The 11,960-nt window shown below is 40.8% G+C and overlaps 1 long non-coding RNA gene across 1 annotated transcript; it reads left to right on the top strand.

The window, feature by feature from the left end:
• Positions 1-5,596: 5,596 nt before the first annotated feature.
• Positions 5,597-11,315, top strand: LOC137473484 (uncharacterized). Its single transcript, XR_010998843.1, has 3 exons — positions 5,597-5,787; positions 8,154-8,311; positions 11,161-11,315. It is a non-coding gene; the product is annotated as an uncharacterized lncRNA (long non-coding RNA).
• The last annotated feature ends 645 nt before the right edge of the window (positions 11,316-11,960 follow it).

An 11,960-nucleotide genomic window follows, 5' to 3' on the forward strand; every position in this document is an offset into this window, starting at 1 on the left:
CCTCAAGTACTGGCACCAGCAGCAAAATAATAATTTCTTTTTTTATCAGCAATTTAAATGTTTGCATTTGTGTGTGGATGGATAGATAGATAGATAAAAGTTATATCTAAGAATACATTAAAAAAAATTGGATTTGAATGTTCAAATTCCATAAAGATAGTTTCCATCAGGAATTTTTTTTCATCTATCCTAGACATCCACCATTCAAAGAACAAACATTGGTTTGGCACATTTCATTAGCATATATGTGACGAAATATCTTAGAAAAAGTTATGGCCTAGACATGAACAAATACAGTAATGAAATATCCTGAGGCAGATTAAAATGGAAAAGTCTGAATTTGGAATCCAGGAAAGGGGATGAAGTGGAAGTAGTGCTAAATGCTGGAGGGTTTTTTTGCATATAGTTGCCTGGGGATGCACCAAAAAATCCAACAGAGTCATTTAAATTAATGTTTCACATTAAAATAAAGATAACTAAATAAAATTATGAAGCCAGCCTTGCACAGCTGCTGTTTGAAAAAAGTGCATTGGGGTAGGAGGTGTTCCCTTAAACAAAAGCCTTTATGAACAAATTGTACAGATGGATCCTTATGTGAAGCTGAAGCGGGGAGTGGAATATGAGACAAAGTCTTGACAGGGTTTTGTAAAACCAGGTATATATGAGGCAAACCTGACCAGAAGAGCAGAGTTACCCCAAAAGGACTAAAGCAAGCAAACAAGATGTCCTGCTCTGAAGGAGATAGGAAGGAGAGCCTGAAGAAATCACCCTTCATACCATGTTGTGGCAGAGACAGAAACATTCAGTTTTTATTCATTCTTTTAAGCCCTTTAGGGATTTTTCTTTTTATCTCTCTTAGACGATACTCTCCCCAGGCTTTGCAATGTATCTTTATGTTTTCTGATTCTTCTTTATGAATGAACTGAGGGTTAGCCTTCATCTTATTTTCCACCAACAATGCTTGTGTATTTGAGAAAATATGTTTCCAATCCATAATAAAACAGTCTCAAAATTATAAAGCATGAGTGAAATGAGGCTAAAGGCAAAAGAACTTGCAAAAATTACAACTTCCAGTCTAGGCCTGGACTTTATGAAAATCAGGAGAGCTTCTTTTATTATTGTAAAATGCAGGTGAACCCAGTGGGAAGAAATTATGATGTCTTACTCCAGTTCAGAAGGCTGAATGATTTCGTTATTATAACTATGCTATAATACATTAATATACTATTTATAGGAAGATACTAAAACTACATACCTACTTTTCTAACTACCATATCTAACTAACTCACAACTCATGACCTTCTCTTGAGAGTCCAGACACAGGTGGGTTGGATTTGCCATCAGGCCCAAATAATCCTCACCAGAATCCAACCAAGAAATCACCCCAGGTAAACAATTCTCCAAACACATTCCACATGGGAAAAACAAGGAGCAGAAATAGAAATTGTTTTCTCTTTTTTTCCTCTCTGTGCACCTCTATGAAAAATCCTGAGAAAGAGAGAAATGCGCTTGCCACAATTTATTGCCACATTGGGATGCCTAACTCTGGGACATGCCTCCCACATTCTGTGGGTAAGGTTCTTAGGTTAGGTCAATGCTAACTTTCATACCAGATAACCAGATGTTACTTCATCCCTAATTCGAATTTATATTGCTTTAAAATGGAAAGGAGTTTGGCAACAGAATCAGTGAGGGCTTCAGGCAGAGCAGAGGGTGTTTCCTGTTGCCTACCCTTATACCTGCTTACACACATTTTCTGTCAGCCAAATTGCTTCTTCATGTTTATATCTTTCATAAATTTATCTCATGAGTTTGATCCACTGGCCAGTTACCTTAATATCAAGTCTAGAAGGATGAATACAGTTCTTTAGAGACATTTTAGAAAAATATGTTAAATGACATCTTTTTAAACAGACACATCCAAATCCCTTCCTGCAGAAGCTATAAAATGTACCGGTAAATATCAATACTGATGTTGACACTGTGTGCTCAGTAGCTGAAAATCAGACCTCTGGAAACATCTTTGTTGGAAACACTCCAAAAGGAACCATTTACCAGGGAAATGTTTTTTCTTAATGGGGAAAAACTCTCAGAAGGATTGGTACATTCCTCCGCTGATGAAATAGATTCTTCCTTTGGTGACACAATAAAATTCAAGTTTGACTGATAAAGTTAATGCAATAAATATGAATACAGGGAGGAAAGAGGAGAGATGGGGGGGTGGAGTAAAAATAGATAAAATTCAATTTCATGAATATCAATATATTTGTATATGTCTCTACCAATAGAAATAAGAAAGGGAATGAGTTTTGCATTTTATTGAGTCTACTGGGGAAAAAGACTTAACTGCATTAAGCATTAAAATAAGAATGAAAGGAGGAGATTTTTCATGGTGCCAAGTCTGAGAGAGCTACAGGACATGTAATACCACATCATTATTGTAAGGTTTTTGTGTCTAAGGGGCTGAACAGTGAAACAGCCCTCAGACATCCTTCACTGGGGGAAATTGGACAGGAAATGCCCTAAGCCTCCACTTAATGCAAATGCTGTAACTCCAAACATCCCCTCAGAATCACAGAAACAATCAGGTTGGAAAAGATCTCTGAGATCATTAGGTGATCATTAGGTGATCATTAGGTGATATCATGTTAGGTGATCTAGTGGTCACCTAACACCACCATGGCACTGAACACCACATCCAGTCTTTCCTTAAACCTCTCCACAAATGGTGACGCCACCACCTCCCTGGACAGGCCATCCCAATGTGAAGAAATTCCTTCTGATGTCCAACCTAAACCTCCCCTGCTGCAGCTTAAGGCTCTGTCCTGTCATCCTATCACTGATTGTCAGGGAGCAGAGCCCAGCTCCCCCCCACAGATTTTGTATCTGCAGAGGACCTTTCAGCTGTAAATCACAGGACTGATTTTACTCAGGTCACATCCTCTCTCCCTGAGCTGTGATGTCTTTACATACTGTGAATGTTGTTATCTCCAGGCTGATGCATTCACAGTCACCTGTATGTGTGTCTCTGTGTGAGCTACTTCTTTCTGACTGAAAACAATCGGCAAATATAAAAATTTCTACTAATCCCATCTCTGTAGGACCACAGAAAACCCCCGACATTTGTCTGTAAGCTCTATTGTACATCTGGCCAGAACAATTCAGTTTTACTAAAGACCTTGTGTGGGCCTGCTCGGTCGCCTCAGGACAGTCAGGGTCTGCCACTGACCTCTTCAGGTGTCAGCTAAACTTTAGTCTTGGAGCTCAAGGCAGAGCTGGACATCTCATCCATATCCCACAGTAGCACTAATACTTTGTCTTAGCTCTTGCACAAAATCTTTCCTTGTTCTAGGAAACTTGGCCTTAGTAATAAAGATAACAGGCGAGTCAGTGTCTCTGCTGATTGTCGATATTTATTAGATTTTGCAGAAACACACACTAAATTTTATCCTACATAAGCCCAGGCTCAACTTAATCAAAGTTTAACATGATCTCAAGGCTCCCCTCTGATTCTGTCAGTCTGTGAAATCTTTTTTATCTGATTTTTTCAGTCTTTTGCTCTGTTTCACGATCAGGCTGGACAGGATGAAGGCTGGGGTAAATGCCTAGGGGGGTTTCTAAGCCAAAGCAAGAGATCTAATCCCTCACAGCCAGGCACTCGGGGTGGGTCAGAGGGGCTCAGATCTCTCTGTGTTGGCACTGGGAGTTTGTCTGCTTTGCCAAGGGACCCTGTGGGAGCTCCTGTGGGTCTCTTGGCATTCAGTGTTGTGATGCCCAGAACTCACTGAGCAGGGGGTGGGGATGGACTCTGGGGTTTGTCTACCTCGTGATGTGGCTCTGGTGGCTGTGACATCGCAGAGAACAGGTCACAGTGGGAGGCAAGACCAGGCAGCTCCTGTCCTGCTGCCCCTGTCTCATGCTCCCTCTCCATGCTGGGCCCCTTTCCCCCCACCTGTCACAGGCCATGGCCTTGGCAATCGCGTTCCTGGTGGCCGCACTGGCCACGCTGCCCAGGCTGGCACACGACCCACAGGCCGACGTGGCCACGGCACAACAGATGCAGCAGCGCAAGGAGCTCCTTCATCAGGAGATGACACGGCTGTGGCAGGAGGTTGAGCAGATGAGGTCCCTGGAAGGAGCTCTTGTCCATTATGTGTTTAAGAACTGGCTGTTTTGGGCCACTGCAGCGGCCATGCTGGTGGAGGTCTGCTGGCTGGCCTGGCAAAAGAAGCTTGCCTCCAGCAGCAAGGATGATAACAAGGGGAAACGAAACCTCAACAGAACAGGCAGTGGTGCCAGGCTTTTGGCTGAGTCCACCCCATTACCAGTGCAGGAGCTGCCTGACCCATGCAGGAATCTGAAGCAGCTGGTGCATGACCTCCTGTATATCAGCCGAGAGTTTTCCAGGAGGACTTTCATGCCACAGGTTTACCCAGACAGAGGAATGGATGGCAGCCATGAATCCTGGAGTATCTTTGAGAATAGAATCTTCTACCAGTTGTTCGTGTTCCTGCGGCCACCCCCTGGTCATGCTTTCGTCCTGGAGCAGGACACTGTGAGGCAGCATCCAGAGAGGTGCTCTGACATCCGTGTGCTGCTGGAGTGCACGTGCTCCATGGAGCCTGTGATGGGATATTCCTTGTGTTTTGTCCATCGCCGGGGCAAGGAGCTGCTGTGGGATCATAAATCACTGGTCATAGAAAACCTCTGCACAGGCTTCTACTTAAATGTGGAGCAAATCTCCATCTGGGTGCAAAACTTGCTGTGTGCAGCCTGGCTGCGTTTGCCTCAGTGGCCGCGCTGGCGTCTGACGCTGCTGCCCTGCTCCCGCTCCTGCAAGTTGCTGGTGAGCAGCCCCTCCGAGGAGCAGAGCTGCACTGAGATGTTCTTTGCAGTGCATGAAAGCAGAACAGGCAGCTTCATAGTCCTGGAGTAGGCAGCAGCTTCCCCATGGATCATCTCAAGTGCCATTACGCAGCTCGTACAGGACAAGCCTCTTTCGCAGCATGGGCTTGGGAATGACAGGTCCTGCTCTGCTGGCCACCCTGATGGTCTGTGACAGGGTGCCTCACATGAGGAAGTGAGGGAAAGGTTGTGGATCTGGTCTGCCCCTAATAAAGGGGCAAAATTTAAGATTTTTTTTTTCCTTTTGACAAAAGCAAGAATTTTAGCATTTTTATGGAACATTTAATGGGACATTTTATGGAACATTTCTGCTGCACAAAACCGGTTTATAACTGTCAAAATAAACCACTAATTAACAAACAGTTAAGTGCTGGTTGAGATTTTCCTTCAGTTCAGCACAAAAATGGAATTCTGCTCTGTAGTGTCATAATATTGCCAGCTTCTGTTTTATTGACTTCCTAACTTCATAGGAACTTTCAGGTGATGTTGCCCATACATAGGGAATAAGGGAATACTCCAAGTAAAGCACATAAATCACTGAATACTTTTTTCATACATTAGTCCAGACTTGAACAATAAGCAGAATAATCCATGCCTGAAGGACTGGAAGCTGAGAGATCACTGCATTTCTTCCTCTGTGCTGATGGGCAAAGGGACTTTTGCCACAGGCATCATAATACAGCTGGGGCTGCATCATGATGCACTTGAGCTGGGGCTCAACTGCCCAGTTAAAGTCTTGTCTGTGAAGCATTTATTTTTTTCTCTAAGTGAATTAATGTGTAATTTCATCCATTGTAAAGAACAACAAAGCTCAGCTCTTGCAGAGTGAGTTAGGGGGTTACACCTGCTGGTAGCACTGGCACATCTACATACTCATGGCGAGTACAGAGTGGAGCATTCATGTAATGTCCTTACATTACATGAGGAGCAAGCTGCCTGTCTGAAGGGATATAAATGCCTGGAGAAATTCTGCAATAAAAGTCACAGTGCAGGTTTTGGAATACCGGGCAGGATATCTCCTGAAACAAATCACAGCAGACAGATTTTCAATACCTACTGCTCTGGTCAGGCCCAAAATAGCATCGTTGTGAAGCTGAAGTTCATCATTTGTCAAGCACAGTGTTTCTATAGAGGCTAGTGCAATGCAGTTCAGATTGTGAAATCAGTGCCAATATGAGACACAAGTTTGGTGCAGAGCAGGAAATTAGCATACAGGAGAACTGCTTGTGACTGAACACTGCCCATTAAAAATTCTTCAGCTACCCTACAAAGAGTGCTTCAGGTGAGACTGTGGCTTCATTTCAGCATATGATTGCAAGCTGAGACACACACACCCTAACTAGCATGAAACTGGATCAGGGCAGGTTTAGAATAGATATCAGGAAAGGTTCTTCACCCAGAGGTGGTTGGGCACTGGCACCCCAGGGCAGTGGTCACAGCACAACCCGAGAGAGTTCAAGAAGCATTTAGACAAGGTTCTCTCACACATGGTGGGATTCCTGGGGTTGTCCTGTGCAGTGCCAGAAGTTATTCTATGATTCTATGGTTCTAAACTTCTAGCAACCCTTAATAGGAAGGAATCATCAGGTAATTTCTATATACAGCTGGAGTTAGGTGATCTCTAAGGTCCCTTCCAACCCAAACCATTCCATGCTTCTAGGAAGCCTCGTTTTCAAGTCTGTGTTTCCTCCAGTTTACTTAAACCAGCCCTTGATTTTAGATGATTCAAGCCTATGATTCTTTTTCCAGACATGGTGGCATGCTCTGTTAGTTAGAGATCTGTATCAGTGTCTTTGAAAATCTGAGAACATCATCCACATAAATACTAGAATATATATATATATATATATGTATAAATAAAAAGGTGAGGAAAATTAAAATAAAAGTAAAGAGAAGGTTGTAAATCTAAGAAAAAAAATTAGGAATACTCATGAAGATATGTATTTTAAAAAAAGCCTTACTGAGAAGTGAATCACAGAGTCACAGAATGGTCTGGGTTGGAAGAGAACTTTATTATCTCATTTCTTCTCCACTAATTCATGTTGCTCCAAGCCCCATCCAACTTGGTCTTGAGCCTCTCCAGGGATGGGGCAGCCACAACTTCTCTGGGCAAATAAGAAAAGACAATAATACACAATTGATCCAGAGACCGTGATCAGAGTAAACAGGCAACGGGCTCCACTTCTTTAAATGTGTCACAAGTCAGATTGAAGAGTTCTCTTATTTATCCATCAGCATGAACAACTCAACCCTTGTTGTGAGGTCCAAATTCCCATTTTAGAGCCCACAGGGGAGCAACAGCAACCTCTGCTGTGAGAGAAAAGGCAGGTCCATACAAAGAAAAGTGATTCCAGGCTGTCCTGTGGATCCAGCCATGAGCAGGTTCTCCACTTCTGTGCTTCAGGACATTGAGCTACTAGGACAGCAATATTGTCCAGAAGCTTTTCTGCCATCTTCATTAGGTATGAAGAAACAGGTCTGACAGAAGCTCCCAGGCTGTGGGATCTGCCAGTAAGTCACTAATTGAGCTGTTACAAGCAAAATATCTGTCAAAAGAAAATAATAATAAAAAAAAAAAAGTAAATGTGATTCAGCCATGGTGCAGGTGTGAAGGGATAGATGACCTGCCCAGCTGTATTCTGTTCTCTTATAAAGGAAAAATCAAAGTGAGCCATATGGAGTGGCATGTCATGAAGGGTTTGCTTTATCCTTTCCTAGTTGTAAGCATGGGAATTTTTCTTATGTGAAGTAGCTCTCATAGTCTATAGGGTGTTCTTTAAATAAGAAAGGAAACAAACAAAAAATCCATTTGTTGTTTTTTTTTTTAATTATAGAGCAGAGGAATCGGGTATTGTTTTGGCAAGCACTGAGCATAAAGACAATTGTGAAACATAGTGGGACTACTTTGATAAAATTAATGAGAAAGAAAAAGACATTTATTTCAGTAATCCACGGATTTCTCCAAACCCAGTGACACAAAATGCAAATAACAATTTTTTTTTGTAGTGTTGTATCTGACTGTTGCACATTTTGTAGGTGTGAAGGTGTACCTCTTTTATGGAGAAGGGAAGATAATGAGATTTCAAATACTGATGCATGAATTCCTTCATTTGTGCTCTTTTACCAGTCATCTACACAGCATTTTGTAGAAAACTATAATTTTCCATGTCTGGAGAAAAAATATCAACATCATTTGCCTCTTAAAGAGACCTGAAGAAAATGTTTATACTTAATTTCTTCATAGGAAGCAAAAGCAGCAGTCTAAGGCCGATGGAAAGATCGTCACATTCCAAGGAGAGCCCCTTCTGTCCACAACACCTCACAGCAGTGAGTCCTGGAATGGCAATTCAGAGCTGGCCCACACAGTGTATTAAAAATTGATTTCAGTCAAGATAAGACTGTAAAGGTGAGCATAAATCACACTCTTGAGACTGATATAAACATTTCATTAGTTATCTGCTCTCTAAATATGTGATGGTAGCACTCCTGGGATAGAAGGGGAGGATGGTGCCATATGAAAATCCAAGTTCTGGCTGAGAGCACTTAAATAATGATTAACTGTGTTCATGTGGATGTTATCTGGGGACATTAAATCTCTTAGTCAGACTTCCTGTGGTTTGCATGCCAGAAGTTTTCTGAAACACAGAATTAGGGGTGTGGGTGGCATTCACTGGGAAGTCCATTTACATCAGGCAATTACTTTTTGAACAAAATCACACCTCTCATTTCACTGAGACCATGCAGGTGAGTAAATTGCTCTTTTTTTTATAGTCACAGCTGAATTACATTGAAATTGCTCTCTAAGGAATGCAGGGAGGTTTTGTTGTTTTTCTTTAAATATTCGATTTTTATTAGATAAGCTGAGTCACATTAAAAAAGTGAGTGATAACAATTCTATCAGTTATTGTGCCACAAAACCCAGAAATTTCCCCTTCTTCATTCATTGGCCCTGCTAATTATATAGATCTTAATTAAACAGGCCTTTGGAAATCAGTTGGAACATAGTAAGCAGACAAAGGATAAATCTATCAGGGAAAGAATCAGGTGCTAGCTGCTCTTTATGGCACCTACCAAACAATAACAAAGTGTGGAGGAAAATTTTCTTGACAAAAGGAATATAAAAAGTGTATAGATCAGCTGCCAAGAAATCTGTATTCTGGGTTTAAAAAAAAAGCAAAGAAATTGAGCCAGAAGTCATCAGCTTTTAATTCTATCTCAGTCCTTGGGACTAATGTTTCTCCCTAATTAAGCCCATCTGGAGTCCTGGAGTCAGAGGATAAGAAATATGGAGCACAGGGATTCTGGCCAAGTGAATTTGGGCATTGGAAGGACTGTCCATTCCATGGGCCAGCAATCTGGGAATTTGGCCTGGCCTATTCTTCATGGTTTTCTCTTTATTATTTTTTCCCCCAGCTATAACAGCCAAACCTCAAGAAAGGAATGAACTGCAATTATCTTCAAGTTTTTGAAGATAAAACTGAAGATAAAGCTTTTTTTCTCTGATGAGAAAAAGCTACAGGGTCATGGGGAATAGCATAGGAAGAATTGTTTTGGCATGGAAAATTAAAATATAACAAAACTGCATAAGCTCTGGTAAGGCAGGTGCCTGTGTTAGCAGTCATAGAAGGTTTCAGAGAGTGAGGAACAATGTAAACCATTTTAATTACAGCTGGTGCATTCTGGTGGAACGTTAGTTTTACATCATGAAACCCACCATCACTTTCAAAGCTGTGAGGTTACTAAAACATTACTTTTCTGTTTAATTGTGATTGCCAAGTATGATGCGAATTTCCTCTCCTAATGCAATTTCATGCACCTTTAGGGCAGCATCTCTGTGAAAATTGACCTATAATTTGTGTGAAATATTATTGTAATATCCATGTTGGAAATGGAGCATAAAATTATACTAATATGTACACACAGGCCACATTTGCTTATTTTCAGGGCCTTGTTTCAAGACTATTGTTTTGTCTACTAGGTTTTTTTTTCCAAAAGGAATATTTTTGAATCGTTTAGTAAATATATGGAGTTCTAATTTTGACCTGAAAAAATTCAGATCACTATGACTCCATTGCTTTCCTTATATCAAATCAAGTGTTTTAAGAATCAGACTCGGGTTATTAACTCTAGAGATATAATTTTAAGACACAACTGGATTCTTCAGTTTAACTGTGACATCTGCAAACACCAGAGTTTAAATGTGTTACACTTTGCCCCTTTTTTCTTTCATTTAGGACACCGAAACACTTTCTTCAGTATCGACTAGTGGAGTTTTAGGACATTGAAAGTGTGGTCCCTGTGGGCTTTTATTTGTGGGATATTTTTTTACTAAAAATAGAAATCTAGAATCATAGAATCCTATAAGGATTTGGGTTGGAAGGGAATTTAAAGATCATCTGGTTCCAACCTCCTGCCATTGGCGGGGACAACTTCCACTATCCCAGGGTGCTCAGAGCCCCACCCAACCTGGCCTGGAACATTCCAGGGATGGAGTGTCCACAGCCTCTCTGGGCAAAGAATTCTTAAATCTCTCAGTAACCAATGAGGAGAGACATTTGCTCTTGTAGGAATTCTCATCTTGTCATCTGAGCAAATTTGAATGAGCAACTTTTATTTCTCATGTTTAGCTCCCTAAAGTTGTGTGAGATGAAGCCTACCAGTAATGTCCGAACCCACAGAAGTGTATAAATACTTCAGTCTAGCTGAGTCTCATGATTTTCAGAGACTCTGGTTTTGTACCTGTGTAATTTTCTGGGAGAAGCCTCCTAGCATGCCATAATTGTTATACAAACCATAAGTCTTAACACTCTACAGCTGCTTGTAAAAAAAAAAAAAATAGCCCGATGAAGCTGATGAGTTAAGTCTGAGCAATATTCGCAAATCTCAGAGATGATATTAATTTTTGCAAGCTTGCCTAAAACTTATATTTGCTTATATTCCTAAAAATTCAACAGAAATAGAGACCCAGTGATCTCTTGAATGGCTACAATTTCCAAAGCCTTTTTCTGCCTTCGGAGAAAGTTTCTGCATATCACATCAAGGCTGCAATTACTCTAGCACTGCAGAAATGTGCTCGTGCTAAAGAAAGAGCCTAATTATCCTCCTATTTCCAGCTTGTCTTTCTTGGTACAACGCTTGAAAGGTTTGTGTCAGAGCATTGCCTGTAATCACACATGATCAGTTTGGGTCTATCTTTGGGTCTCAGCACCTGTATTGTGTTCCTGAGTTAATTTGAAGGGATGTTTTATGGTTCAGGCATCTGCATGTTGGACCTAGAAAACTCAAGGGAGAGAATGGATGATGTCCACATTCAGTCAAGCTGGACAGGAAGTAAATATTTGCAGGAAAAAATGAATTAAGAATAAATAATGTGAATTAAAACAGGAAAAAAATTCATTAAATAGGATAGTTCTTGACAATGAGAAAGACTAACTCCTCTATTAAATTGTCCCTGTGGGACTGTAGCCCAATGCTCCTTAGGGTGAAATCCTCAAGTTATGGACATTATTTTCTGTTTAAGAAGGTTATCTATGCTCTATGTCACCAAAATATTTTAACAATGTGTTACTCAGCACTTTTTTTCCCTGTTTCAACAATATTTAATCTTCACTTGGGCTAAATTTAGGACACTTTAAATGAAGAAACCTTTTTCTCTGTACAAAGCAGAACTGTCACTGTAAGGTTGGAGAGCAGCTCAAACACTGACCCAGAGAAAAAATGATGCCCTGAGAGAGAATCACAATGCATTTTTTTCTGTCATACCTGCTTCCACATCAGATTTTAGGGTTGTTTCTAAATTTGTGATTTATCAACTGGCTTGTGACTAAACAAAGATAAACATAAAACAAAACTTTCCAACTGCTTTTCAACTCAGACTGATCAACTCCTTCAGACTTTCAGTCTGGGAGTATAACTCAGAAGAATTATAAAAAAAAAAGGAAGGAGCTTTTCAGCACAGTTAGGAAATTGGTCTTCCTATATTCTTAATCTCTAGGTGTGACAGCTTTTTAACCTGCTCCATCATTTTAACTGTTTCCATCCTTTCCCACGTCAGC

The sequence above is a fragment of the Anomalospiza imberbis genome, chromosome 4, assembly GCF_031753505.1.
Source record: "Anomalospiza imberbis isolate Cuckoo-Finch-1a 21T00152 chromosome 4, ASM3175350v1, whole genome shotgun sequence".
NCBI lineage: Eukaryota > Metazoa > Chordata > Aves > Passeriformes > Viduidae > Anomalospiza > Anomalospiza imberbis.